At 35.6% G+C, this 12,379-nt stretch overlaps 1 long non-coding RNA gene across 1 annotated transcript; it reads left to right on the top strand.

Moving 5' to 3' along the window:
- The first annotated feature begins 2,998 nt into the window (after positions 1-2,998).
- On the top strand, positions 2,999-4,874 carry LOC125489752. The gene is made up of 2 exons (XR_007267215.1): positions 2,999-3,804; positions 4,272-4,874. It is a non-coding gene; the product is annotated as an uncharacterized LOC125489752 (long non-coding RNA).
- The last annotated feature ends 7,505 nt before the right edge of the window (positions 4,875-12,379 follow it).

Below are 12,379 nucleotides of genomic sequence, written 5' to 3'. Positions count from 1 at the left end.
GTGTGAAAATATCAATTATGCTCTGTCCATTATATTATTGGTTTTTGGACAGTTGAAATCCCATACATTTTTGACGACTAAAAGGAAAACCAACTTTACTTACCAGACATAAGGAAGCGTCAAAAAAAAAACAAAAACATAGTGGAAGCTATATAAGTCTCTCGAGTTGCGACTTCAACAATAATCACCTTGGTGTGAATCACATAACGTCAACAACACAGATATAATTAAAAACTATACCATAGGTACTATTTGTTTATTTATTTATTAATTTATTTAAATAAGGAACACGACTACTGACCACATATACAGTCTAACTATAGTCATGGAAGTAAAGAGTGCGAATTTGTGGAGACTTTATGTCATTGCCTGTTGAATACTTACAGTTACAGTTAATTATATTAGGAAATAAAATAGCAATTGACTATATCGTTTAACGGATTGGTGCTTAGATGAAGGTAATAGATCAATTTAATACGGTATTTTACAATTAGTTCGGATCAATTTCAGTTCTGGACTTTATAAATAGACTGTAAAGCTTTTGCACAGTCAGTCATCACATCAGTTACTTTAAATATCCCTGTAGGAACTGCCAAGAACCCATCTCATACTATTTGGGCATAGAGCAGTAATTAAAACAAAATATTTCAAATCTATTTTATTTCCTACATTTCAAATATATATTTTATTTGTGACGCCGCTGCCTTGCTGACGTAGAGGTTCAGAATTAATTATACATGATCTTACTTTGCTGGCTTTATTTACAAAAGGAGAAGTCAAACAAAGTGACATTATCCTATATATAATCAAATATTCTATATTCAAAACTCGTAATAAGCCCACGTCCTCATAATATGGCGAGGTTGACATAGTACCTACATACAAATTTCATTCCATTGGGCCTATCATATATAAAGATAAAAATTCAATAAAACAAAATTAAAAAAATAAACACCCTTTACATAAAAACGTAGAAATGATTTGATGAAACCTACTTTCAAATACAATTAACCTAACAGTCCTCCACTATTCATAACAAGTTGAATGAAATACTCTAGATCAATCTGAAGGCAATGACGGAAACAATAAAAAAAAAATTAAAAAAAAAACGAAGTACTTATAAAGAAATGTTTTTAAGAGTCTTTATTGTACTTATCTACAAATAAAAATAGTAGGTTAAATTAATGCACTGTACTTTCTTTGAATATGCTGACATCGATGAAATTTATAATGAAATAGGATATTTAATCAATATTTTGCACATATAAAAAAAAAAAATTAAGTATACAGTAGCGATAGCGGTCACCAAACTAAGCTTGGTCTGTATCTTGAGGTACCATTGGTATCTAAGTATTTTCTAGTTTTAATTATGCCGACACTGAAAAGGCTGTTAATTAAAGGTACGTAAGCACCTACTTGTATTTACCTCTACATATTTTTATTTTATTTAATCCTTTATTGCACAAATATAAAAATAAGTGTACAAAGGGTGGACTTAATGCTACAAGCATTTTCTACCAGTCAACCCACAGGAGGTGTTTTTACCTACTTATATGTGTTTACTTACTTGCTGAATGCTTGATTGTAAATTCTTATCATGGCATGCTAATTATTACCATGCACCATGTAATATGCACAAATATTGTCATGTTATGTAATGATACTCTCAAATATTTATACTCTTGATTTTGCAACTCATATGCATACTAACTCTAATTATATTATATTCATTTGATAGAAAACTTAATACTTAAGATAAGGTCAATTTAAAATAATTAATATAAAATTCCACGAAACTTTAACTAATTATAATATAATCATGTTACAATATAATAGGAATGCCATTACATCAACTAATTTATATATGAATAATTCATAATTAATTCGTGGCAACTGTAACACTTAACTTTTATCCGTGTCTCAAGCAATTAAAAACTTGTAATTGGCTATCATTATTTCAAAATTCTTATAATAAATTATTCGTTAATTTTCCTGTAAATAGATAAAGGTAATAAGAACTATTTATGATAAAAGTACATAATATAATATTATACCTTACTTAACTAGGTTCATTATTAAGCTGTGGATGTAACTTATTACTTGCGACTAATATGCAATTTATTTCTCACTTTTCTATTCTAATTCCTGTTCTTGTTTTAGGATAGGAATATTTAGGGTAACGTAACGTACCTAGGGACATTTTCGACTACCCCAACTTTGAATGAAGCTATCGCAGCGTACAACTAAGATATTAATGTGAAATTTTCTTTATTCGGTAGGATATATAATCTATTATCACTAGTATTTGTGCTTAAGCTTTAGTGTGGCCAGATTTTATTAAATTAAGATAAAAGTAAAAATGCTTGTTTTGACCCAAGGTACGTTACACGTTTGTACCTTGGGACACTGTTTCCTATAGCTTTGTACTATGGAAAATGCAAACTTCTAAATAACTCCTTATATCTCTGTTCTTATTTATTTACTGCATCTCTCTTCTGTCTAGTTTCACTCTGGCACTAATAAGAACAGAGATATAAGGCGTTATTTAGATGTTTGCATTTTCCATAGTACAAAGCCATAGGAAACAGTGTCCCAAGGTACAAATTTAATCGTGTCCCAAGGTACAAAAAAGCAATATTTAACCAAAATTTAAATATCTTTATTTTTAATTAATAGGAATCTTTCAGATAATTGCCATGTCATAAAATTAAATAACTGAAAAGTTATACGTGACATCCATGTCTTTATTTTGAGCATGCCTCAATAAGATAAAGCAACACAAAAAACTATACAAAAGCTACTTTTGACTCCAAAAAACTTCATACTGTCTTCACCACACACTCGATGCTGGTATGATCACGAGACTCACTAGTTTTGCCAAGCGAGTAAAATACTATGCCTAGGATAGAATTTTAATGTGTTTATTTAGCCGGTTTTTAAAATACAATCAATGTCCCGAGGTACAAGCGTCCCAAGGTACGTTACGTTACCCTACATATTGTATGATGAATATGATGATGATAAAGAAAACGATGATTTAAATATGAAGATATAATTGGAATAATCATAAAATGAGAATATGCATATAAAAATCTACATAATGAGAATGGCTGAGGGTCAGCATTGATCTATTAAATCAAGATCGTTAAAACACTTTAATATAATTACAAAGAAAAGGCCGATTTAATATTGAGACACAAGAATATAAGACATAAAATGAAAGGATTGGAATACCTACATTATGAGAACATGGAAAGAAACTTACATTTTATATACATATATTATGAGAATGGCTGTCTGAACAGTATTGTCCTAATAAATCAAAATGTTTAACACACTGTTGTTATTATAATAAATGATGATTTAAATATAAAAATACAAGAATATTATATATAAAATAGAAGAATTGGAATATATTTTGATACTAAGATACCTGCATTATAAATATATTATGAGAATGGATGACCGAACAGTATTGTTCCGATAAATGAAGTTGAATGGTATGCTGAAGTGCAAGCGGTGCTCACACAAGGATGTGATTGGTATGCCGAAGCACAAGCGGTACTCACTGAATGATAATACACACACTTTAATATTGTTATAATAAAAGGTGAATGGTATGCCGAAGTGCAAGCGGTGCTCACACAGGGTTGTGAATGGTATGCCGAAGCACAAGCGGTGCTCACCTAATGATAATTAGTATATAGTGGCTGGTATGCCGAAGTGCAAGCGGTGCTCACACTGGGTTGTGAATGGTATGCCGAAGCACAAGCGGTACCCACTATACTATTTATCTGATAAAGAGTAAGTATGTTGTCCGAGTATATGTGGCTGGTATGCCGATGTGCAAGCGGTACTCACACTGGGTTGTGACTGGTATGCCGAAGCACAAGCGGTACCCACAATACTAGTGACATTTTATATGTAAACTAAGCCTATATTTCTTATAATACTCTTATTAAGTATAATAATACTTTCTTTCACTTTAATGTTACTCAAAATAAATAAAGATTATGTTTAAATTTTAAAAATTATATCAGAAACAAAATCATATCAATATTCAAATAATCACTATTTAATTTACCTACTCGTACGAATTAATTTGATTTATTCTGCTACGAGGCCATTGTCCAGCAGTAGAAGACTAATAAGGAGGCCATTGTCCAGCAGTAGAACACTAATAAGGAGGCCACTGTCCAGCAGTAGAACAATAAACAAAAAAAAAAAAAAAAAAACAACTAATTAATATATAATTTGTGTACCTATTTCAGATTCTGAGGAACAATGAACATACAGTGTAGCCGACCAAAAATTCACCTAGCAACGTTGCAGCGTAGCAGACCAGCGTCAGACCAGCATTAAGTACATCAATAAGAACAGCCGGAATATGGTTTACTAATTACTTATAGTCTCTTTGAGTTTTATTTTAATTATGATTGCTAAGTGCATTTAATATCACCGCATAGATATAATAACTTTATTAATTTTGCTAATTCATTCAGTTTGTTAACATAAATTTAGAACTTGTTAGTTAGCGTTCGAATGGCCGACAGGGAATGGGGACATTCCCAATAACAGGACGGCCGACTGTTAGCGTTTAAATTTACCAATGCTATTCTTTACTAATATCAAGCTACTTATTTCATCATAGGTCCGGCCGGATTACTAGATGTAGCTAGGAGTTGTTCTTTAGTTCATTTAGTTTCTATATTGTCTGTGATTCGCATTGACTGGCCGGTCACTGGATTCATGCGGATTCATTCAATTCAAGATGGCAGAAAAAAACAAGGATAACTTTTAAAAGACTTCTGTTTGTTATTAGATTCCTTTTTGAATAGTTTGTGTTCCTTATAAAAGTATTTTACTTCAAACTTCCTGAGTGTCTTATTTTCAGCATCTTCTATAGTACCAAGCTAACAATCATGCTAATTAGCGTTAATGGCTACCTTTCAAGTTATTCATAATATAATTATTAATAATCATACCCTTTGCAGCACCTCATTTCATAAATGTCGGTATTAGGTACTCGTGTGTTTTATGATACACCAGAAATATATAATGACTGCTGCAATTTGATCTGGCATGTTTCATAAGAAGCTTATAAATACATTGAAGCGAGTGAGGAAATATCTCAATTTCCGAAATATGATATTTTAGGTACCTGCTAATACACCTGCAGTAGTAGTAGTAGTAGGTACAGTCATCTGCATAAGTAGCTATACACTTTCGAACCTTGTCCATCTAACAAACCGCCTATCCATTCATTGAAGCATTGACGTTTCGTCACTTTGACAAGGTACAGAAGTGTATAACAACTTATGCAGCTGACCGTACCTATGTTGTTATAGCATTGGAATTTTGCTGAATTTCTTTAAAATCAAAAGCCTGTAGGAAATCTCAATATTACCTCTATCTCTGTACATAGGTCGTTAAGTCCGTGAGTAGATAGACGAGACTAGGAAGGCAAGCACTGCAAAGCCTCATAACATAACGTACGCAGCGAAGCGTGTGACCGTCCTGGGCATGGCACTGTTGTTTGCGAATGTGCCGCGTAATCGATTAATCGCTCGTATGATTCGAATGAATAGCTCAAAGCGATGCGAGATGCGAATAGCTGTGCATGTTGAGGACACGCCTTCCAGTGCTCCGGCGCGGGTATTTCTGAATAACTCGTATGAATCGATTCGATTTCAGTGATAGCTTAGACGGAATGCGCCTCAATCAATCATAAAATAAACCATTACATCTTCTACACCTATCTGTGGTAGCGTAACTCCGAAACGGCTGACCGATTTTCGTTTTGTTTTTTAGGGTGATAGGTAATGTTACCCGGAGTGTGCTAAGCCACATTTTCATTAAAATAAATTTATATGAACTTATTTGTCGTTTTTAGGGCAGCACGCACCACAGTGTTAACTTTGGTGCATGCAATCTAGATTTAGGGCCACTTGCACACATCTGACAGTGTTTCATTTCGATTTAAAAAACGTCAGTCCAAATAAATTGATGGCATAAATGGAGATTTAACACTAAATCTAAATTTAATATTTTGGTGCAAGTGGCCCCTAATGTTGGTTAGGCTATGTTGAATTAATTTGAGATGCACGAAAGATATAATACTCGTTGGTAGTTTCATAGACTGAAAGTCAATGACTGACTGAATATTAATCCTTTCTCCAAGGAGACAAACTCAAGTCCAGAGCTGGGGCACAGATATATATACCTATCAGGGTTTATCATCGAAATGTTAGTAAGCAAAAAAAATTTTAGGTATTTAGGTATTTACTGTACCATACACAATTTATTTTATTTTAATTGTGCCCGATGTTTTGTTATAGTGTCTTGGAGGGGGTATAGTCCTGAACGATGCCCAACATAATATTTAAGGATAACAATTTTTTTTAAATTATTATTATAAAAAGGTAATTATAAATTACTTGTTATGACAGAAAACAGAAATAACTGTTAATTTTCTTTGCAAAAGCAGCTAGTTATAAAATTCAATTCATTTGTGCACTCTTCCTCAAAGTTGTCGGAATGAAACAAGCATTTGTTTAATTGGCGTGTAAAAATAATGAACTGCAGGTTCTAACGAAGTAAATTAATAAATGAACTTGCCATTCTTTTTTCGTTTTATGTGACAAAAATAATTGAAGCAGGTTTTAACAAAGGCACTTGACGATTCAACGCAGTTTCAACCTACTTAGTGCCAATGTCTCCATAGTTGGTTAGAACATAACCACGGAATAGTGGTTAACTTTTGACACATCTGTCATGAATTTTATATGGGGATGACGTTTAATTTATAAATCAAACCCTGTCCGTTAGATAACCGACTATGGAGAAATTGGCACTTATCATCTCACGTCACAACAATCGAACACAACATCGGATCGGAATATACGTGTTGTTATGTGAACTCGCACTGAAATACATTTCCTGAATTCCCTCTAAACCTGCCTGAAATTATATGTTCTTTTAAAGTTCAATGGACTGTAAAGGATTTTTTTTTAATATAACAAATTCACAACGTACGTAGGTAGGTACTCATACTATGAATTACCTACCTACTTTAAACTCTCCATTTACCAACCACTTTTGAATAAAATTTCAAACTGCACTATGCGCAACCACATCGGTAAATCTGCTTCAGGTACCCACAGCACTTATGTACATGCGTGTATTTTGCATTTTCCCTTAGCTAAGTGCCCTTAAAGGTTGTTTACGTGTGAAGGACTCTTAATAGCTGCTCTGGGTAATGCTGACTAGCACCATGTGTTTACGTGTATCAAAAACGCACTTTGTGAATGCTCCAGCGTTTTGAAGAGAAGTGCCTGCTAATGGTAATTAGGCAGCTAAATTATTCACGATGGTAAATGTGTAAGGCATTGTGAGTATGAGTATGGAAATAGTAATTCATAAATACACAAGAGCAATGAAAAAGTTCCACTGGCCATTGACGTTCCATAAGTCACCCATTTCTCCCATTCGTATGTATTGTTTACATTCTACATAAAATTATATCATGTTACTTGCACACATGAACATTTGCAGAAATGCATGTAAGTATCTGTTTGTAAAAAAAGATAACTTTCCAAATGAGTTGTCTTGGTTTTTGAATATCTTCTTCTTTTTAATTATAATTTTTCACCCTTCACCTCTCACCTCAAGTACCTACACTACAAATAATTGCTACGTTTAAAAAACTCTCTCAACAACAGGGGGAGTTAAGGAACTCTCTATCAATCAGCCGAGCCACGACTTCTCTGAATAGCCAACTAGTGTCAAGCGTATTTCAATTCTGACACCCTGTATCAAACAAGGCGGCGGCCTCACTGCTGTCACGTTCCGAAAACATTACTCGAACCTTTTCAATTTCAACCTTATTCAGCTGAACCAGAATTGACTTTCAAACGTCTTTTCATTGGAGCAGTCGGAAGTGTCGAGGGTATGAGAGATGGGATTAAAAGCTGTATTGTGTTGGTGTTATGGTGGGTATTGGCGTGGGGCTCGTCAGCTAGTGCACACAAGGCACTCGGTATGGAAAGCCCTCGCCGAGTGTATCTAGAGGGTGCTCCGTGGTCCTGCTAATAGCCACTTGCACTCGCCCCCGCGATCGATCATGTCAATTTTGTTTACAAAATTGTATCGCTGTTGTCCAAAAGCCCAGTGAAGCTGTCCTTTTAACTTCAAAAGAACAGTACGTTACGTAGCTACTATATAAATTAAGTATGATTATAAGGTCTTTGGTATTTACAAATTGCATATAACTTTCGATCAAATTTTCTTAATGAATTCATCTGCAATCTGAAAGTTAGAAAAAGAGAATACCAAAACCTCACCGAACTTACACTTTAAAGTGGTAGAGTCGCGGTTCTAGTTACTCATCTCTATCATTTTTTATTATATCTACGAGTTTACATGAAATCAAATAAACAAAAAGCATTTTCAAAAATATTGCGGTGAATATGAATGAACTTTAGTGAAGCATTCCAATTAAATTGTAATAAAAAGTAAAACCCCTTTTTTAATCTATTGTTTCCAGCAAACACTGCATTTGAAATAACTAGTATGTTTCCAAACAATAGGATATGCAATGGCTTAGAAAGAACAATATCAACTTCTGCGTAGTAGTAAACAATGTTTTTTGAAAAGTTTCATTTCACAACGAGTTATACATAGCTATCTATATACTCAAGTTACAGTTTCCACGATAAAAAGTTAGGAAAAAACATGTCAAGAGCGTTTACAATATCCATTTAAAGGGCGCTGTAGCAGGTTCGTTTATTCTTATTTCACTAGCTACAACTAAAAGTAGCATTAGCACTAGGTATATTATCCTAATCCTAATCCTTACTTCCTAACTAATATTATAAATGCTGTGTCTGTCTGTCTGTCTGTCTGTTACTCTTTCACGCCAAAACTACTGAACGGATTTGAATGAAATTTGGTATACATACGGTCGAGACCCTCAGAAAGAACATAGGCTACTTTTTATCCCGGAATTCCCACGGGAAAACTTTTTAAGGCGAAGCGAACAGCTATTATACTATAAATGTTTTTAACTGTCATAATATTCTGTACATCATATACAACGAGACCGCGTTGTTCTATGGTGTATAATAGTGATGGAATTCCCGCATGACTTTCTCTTAAAATATAATAGATACCTATCAAATTTAACCGGAAACTATAAGGGGTCTTGAAACTCTCCGCACTAGAAATCTCTAAATAAACAATATACATACATAGCTGAAGGTTTCTGCGATGTGTTTGAGCAACCCGTAAAGAGCCGGCTCCACCTATTCAGGAAGTGGAGTGCGGTGAGAGGCTCGACAACGCCGATATCTGAATATTGCATTGTGGCAGAAATACTCTGCGGAAAAACCGAAACCTTTCAGCCCCACGCAAATATACACCTAAAAGCTTCCGTGCTTCAGGCGTTTTGCACGATTTTCGGATGAACGATTGCGGGGACGTATCATCGGCGTAAGCGGAAATGGATAGGTCAGATGGAGGCAAATCCTGGATCAATGTTTCATGTAATGACAAGTTAAATACTTGGTTGTGGACGATATTGTCTTCGAAAACTTTTTATCGGTTCAAGTGGTACCTTCCTATGTTTTATTAACAAACTCTTTGGGTTTTTATTTGCTAGGTAAAAAATGATAAAGTAGTTAATTCAGAAGATATCTAATATATTTTTTCCTAAAAGTAGGTACCTACTAATGCTTTTAACTTTAATTTCAACACCGACAGCGTCAGTTAACAATGTTCCGGATCAAATTATACTAGTTTTTAACTTCGTTATATTCTACTCGGCAGGAACGTTTCGTGGCAGTAACTTTGTTAATCGTCATTTTTTACAAAATTGTACCTTCATTTAGGTAGACACTTTAAATTTGCAGTAGGTTTGTTTTATTTACTTACCTCATTTGGGTCTCTCAAAGGTGGATTTTGAGGTAAGGCATATTGTATTAATCTAATATCAAACACTAGAACACCACAGATGCTTTTAGCCTTTTGCATCAATGTAATATTGTATGCTCCTTGGGTCAATTTGTGACTACGATGCCACATGTATACATCTTAGAAAAACTATAACTTATTATAGGTACTTACTGAGAATCGGTCTATTTAAAAAAAGCTACATGAAGTAAATTTTTTTGGAGTTCACTCTAGCTCACGAAAAACGAAGTTTCGGAGCTGTGTGAAACCAAATGCATGACTTATCCCGTTCTTTTGTTTTCTACGAAGCTGGAGCCACCCTTGAGGGGCGCGACATTCCATCTTGGCGGCCGGAGTCCACGAACAAAGCCCGCAGGTCCCGGCAATCAGCTAAGAGCCCCCCCGGCCCTGCAATTATATAAACACCTTTTTCATTTCGCGCATTCTCCTCTCCCCCTCTTAAAGAGCTTTTGTTTAAAATCATAAGAGTTAGGTCGGAGTTCGAGGTGAGATGGCGAAAATGTTGCAGTCAAATAATGTCAGACCGTTTTTTGTATGGTTCGCTTATTATATTTGTTGACCGCTTTTGATAAAATTCATTTATTTTCAGTTTTTTTTTTTTATTGCTATGATAAGTTGTTGCAAAAGTGGTATAGTAATATGCAGTAAGCCTGTTTTGTATGGAGGTGAGTGACTCATGTGGACCTCCTGAATAACTTTTACTCAACAACTTTTGTTAATGCCGATTGGCACACATTTAAAATTCAATATTCTAGCCCATCGTGTGAAAAGTTGTCCGTTTCCAGTATAGCGAGCACAAAATAATGTGCAACAATTAATCATAGCGTTGTGTAAATGCACTCGCACTGCCGGTCAAGCGGCGGAAGTGGCACGCGGGCTGAAACTTTACAGTATGGTATCTTCAAATACTTTGTCTGAAATGAATAGGTATGTACTTACTCATTTTTCTTCTTAGTAGGGCGGTTATGAACACTAGAGCTGAAGTATGGTTTGCGGTCGTTTCTGTGGTAGCGGTAAATGCAAGTGTTATATTGGATCGCAGTATTCTGTTACCGCCAGCGATGGCGGATAACTTTGCGGTTCGAATGGGCCATGCGTTTGTACAAAGCTCCCTGTCTACTCATACCGTGAGTCCGGGGGGTCACTCTATAAGACGAAAAACTAAGTTTCAGAACGCTGCTGCGCGAGCCACGTCTCAGTGTGATAAACGTGCCCATTGCACGATGGCTCTCGTTCTTTTTCGTTTATTACACGACGGATCTCGTTGGTTACTTTTTCGTCAGTATAGAGTAAGGTCTGTCCCCCCAGGTCCGGTGCTGCCCGCAGCTCGCTCACTGGCCCTTCCTCCGCACCCGCAGCGAGGCCGGACGCGTTCCGGACCGTGATCCAGCGCCGGATCCGGTGCCGGGAGGCGAACACTGCTACTGCTTATCGGAATCTTTTTGCACCTGTTCCGAAATGATATTTATGATATGTTATATCAGTATGTGTAAGTCAAAAAGAGTTTTGTGGTTAGGTATAACAAGTTGCAATTAAAAGTGGTATAGAAAGCCGAAACGAAGGACATTAAGGGTGAAAACGTTGTTATAGGAACGAAAAAATGAATTATCGTATTTTCAAAAGTATCGTAGTCAAGTATTTCGGGTAACTATTATAAATAACACCGTGTATAATTTACATACATGGTAAGATGATGGCAGTCGAGATCGGAAACCCAATGGATCGTTAGCTCGCTGCAGTGACCGGAATATCCTGTGTCCGAATACTCCGAACTGAAGCGCCCGCTACTGAAGCAAAAGGGTTACTCCAGTAAAGAACGATCGACAGCTATCACGAGGCAGAGTCGTAGTTCTGCGCCTTTGCGTAGCTCTGAAATATATTTTTTCGTAAGTAAAGTGACCCTCTAGAAACTCTTATAAATTCTTTTGCATTGCCACCGTTAGTATCATATACTTACTCGTAAATTAAAAAAATAAAGTTTTGAAATTAATTAGACATGGCCTCACGAATCTGATTCAAGACCTTACCCACAGAACAGTCGAAACCATCACGAGTATAAGTATTAAATAGAAAGTTGCTGTAATTATTTCGATGTAATAATTAATAACTCTCCTTATATATAATTAAAACCGAGTCACATTTCGCTCCCGCTCGCTCTAGTGGCGCCGGAAGCAGTGCCGCGGCGAGCGCCGGAACCGGAAACGTAAGTTCACAGTCGTTATCCACGCGGGCACTTCCGGCGCGCGGCTATCATTTGTGCCGCCGCGCCGCATCTTCGCTAAACTGGCTGCATTACCTATAGAAATTGTATGAAAGGACCTTTTGAAATTCTTCTTCGTATGACTGTTCGGTGGTTTAACATGTGACTTATTTCGTACTTACTTAAGTTCTGCAATAACCTAAGTAACTA

The sequence above is a fragment of the Plutella xylostella genome, chromosome 17 (assembly GCF_932276165.1).
Source record: "Plutella xylostella chromosome 17, ilPluXylo3.1, whole genome shotgun sequence".
NCBI lineage: Eukaryota > Metazoa > Arthropoda > Insecta > Lepidoptera > Plutellidae > Plutella > Plutella xylostella.
The sequence above is the reverse complement of the archived record's forward strand: the minus strand, read 5'-3'. Positions and strand labels throughout refer to the sequence as shown.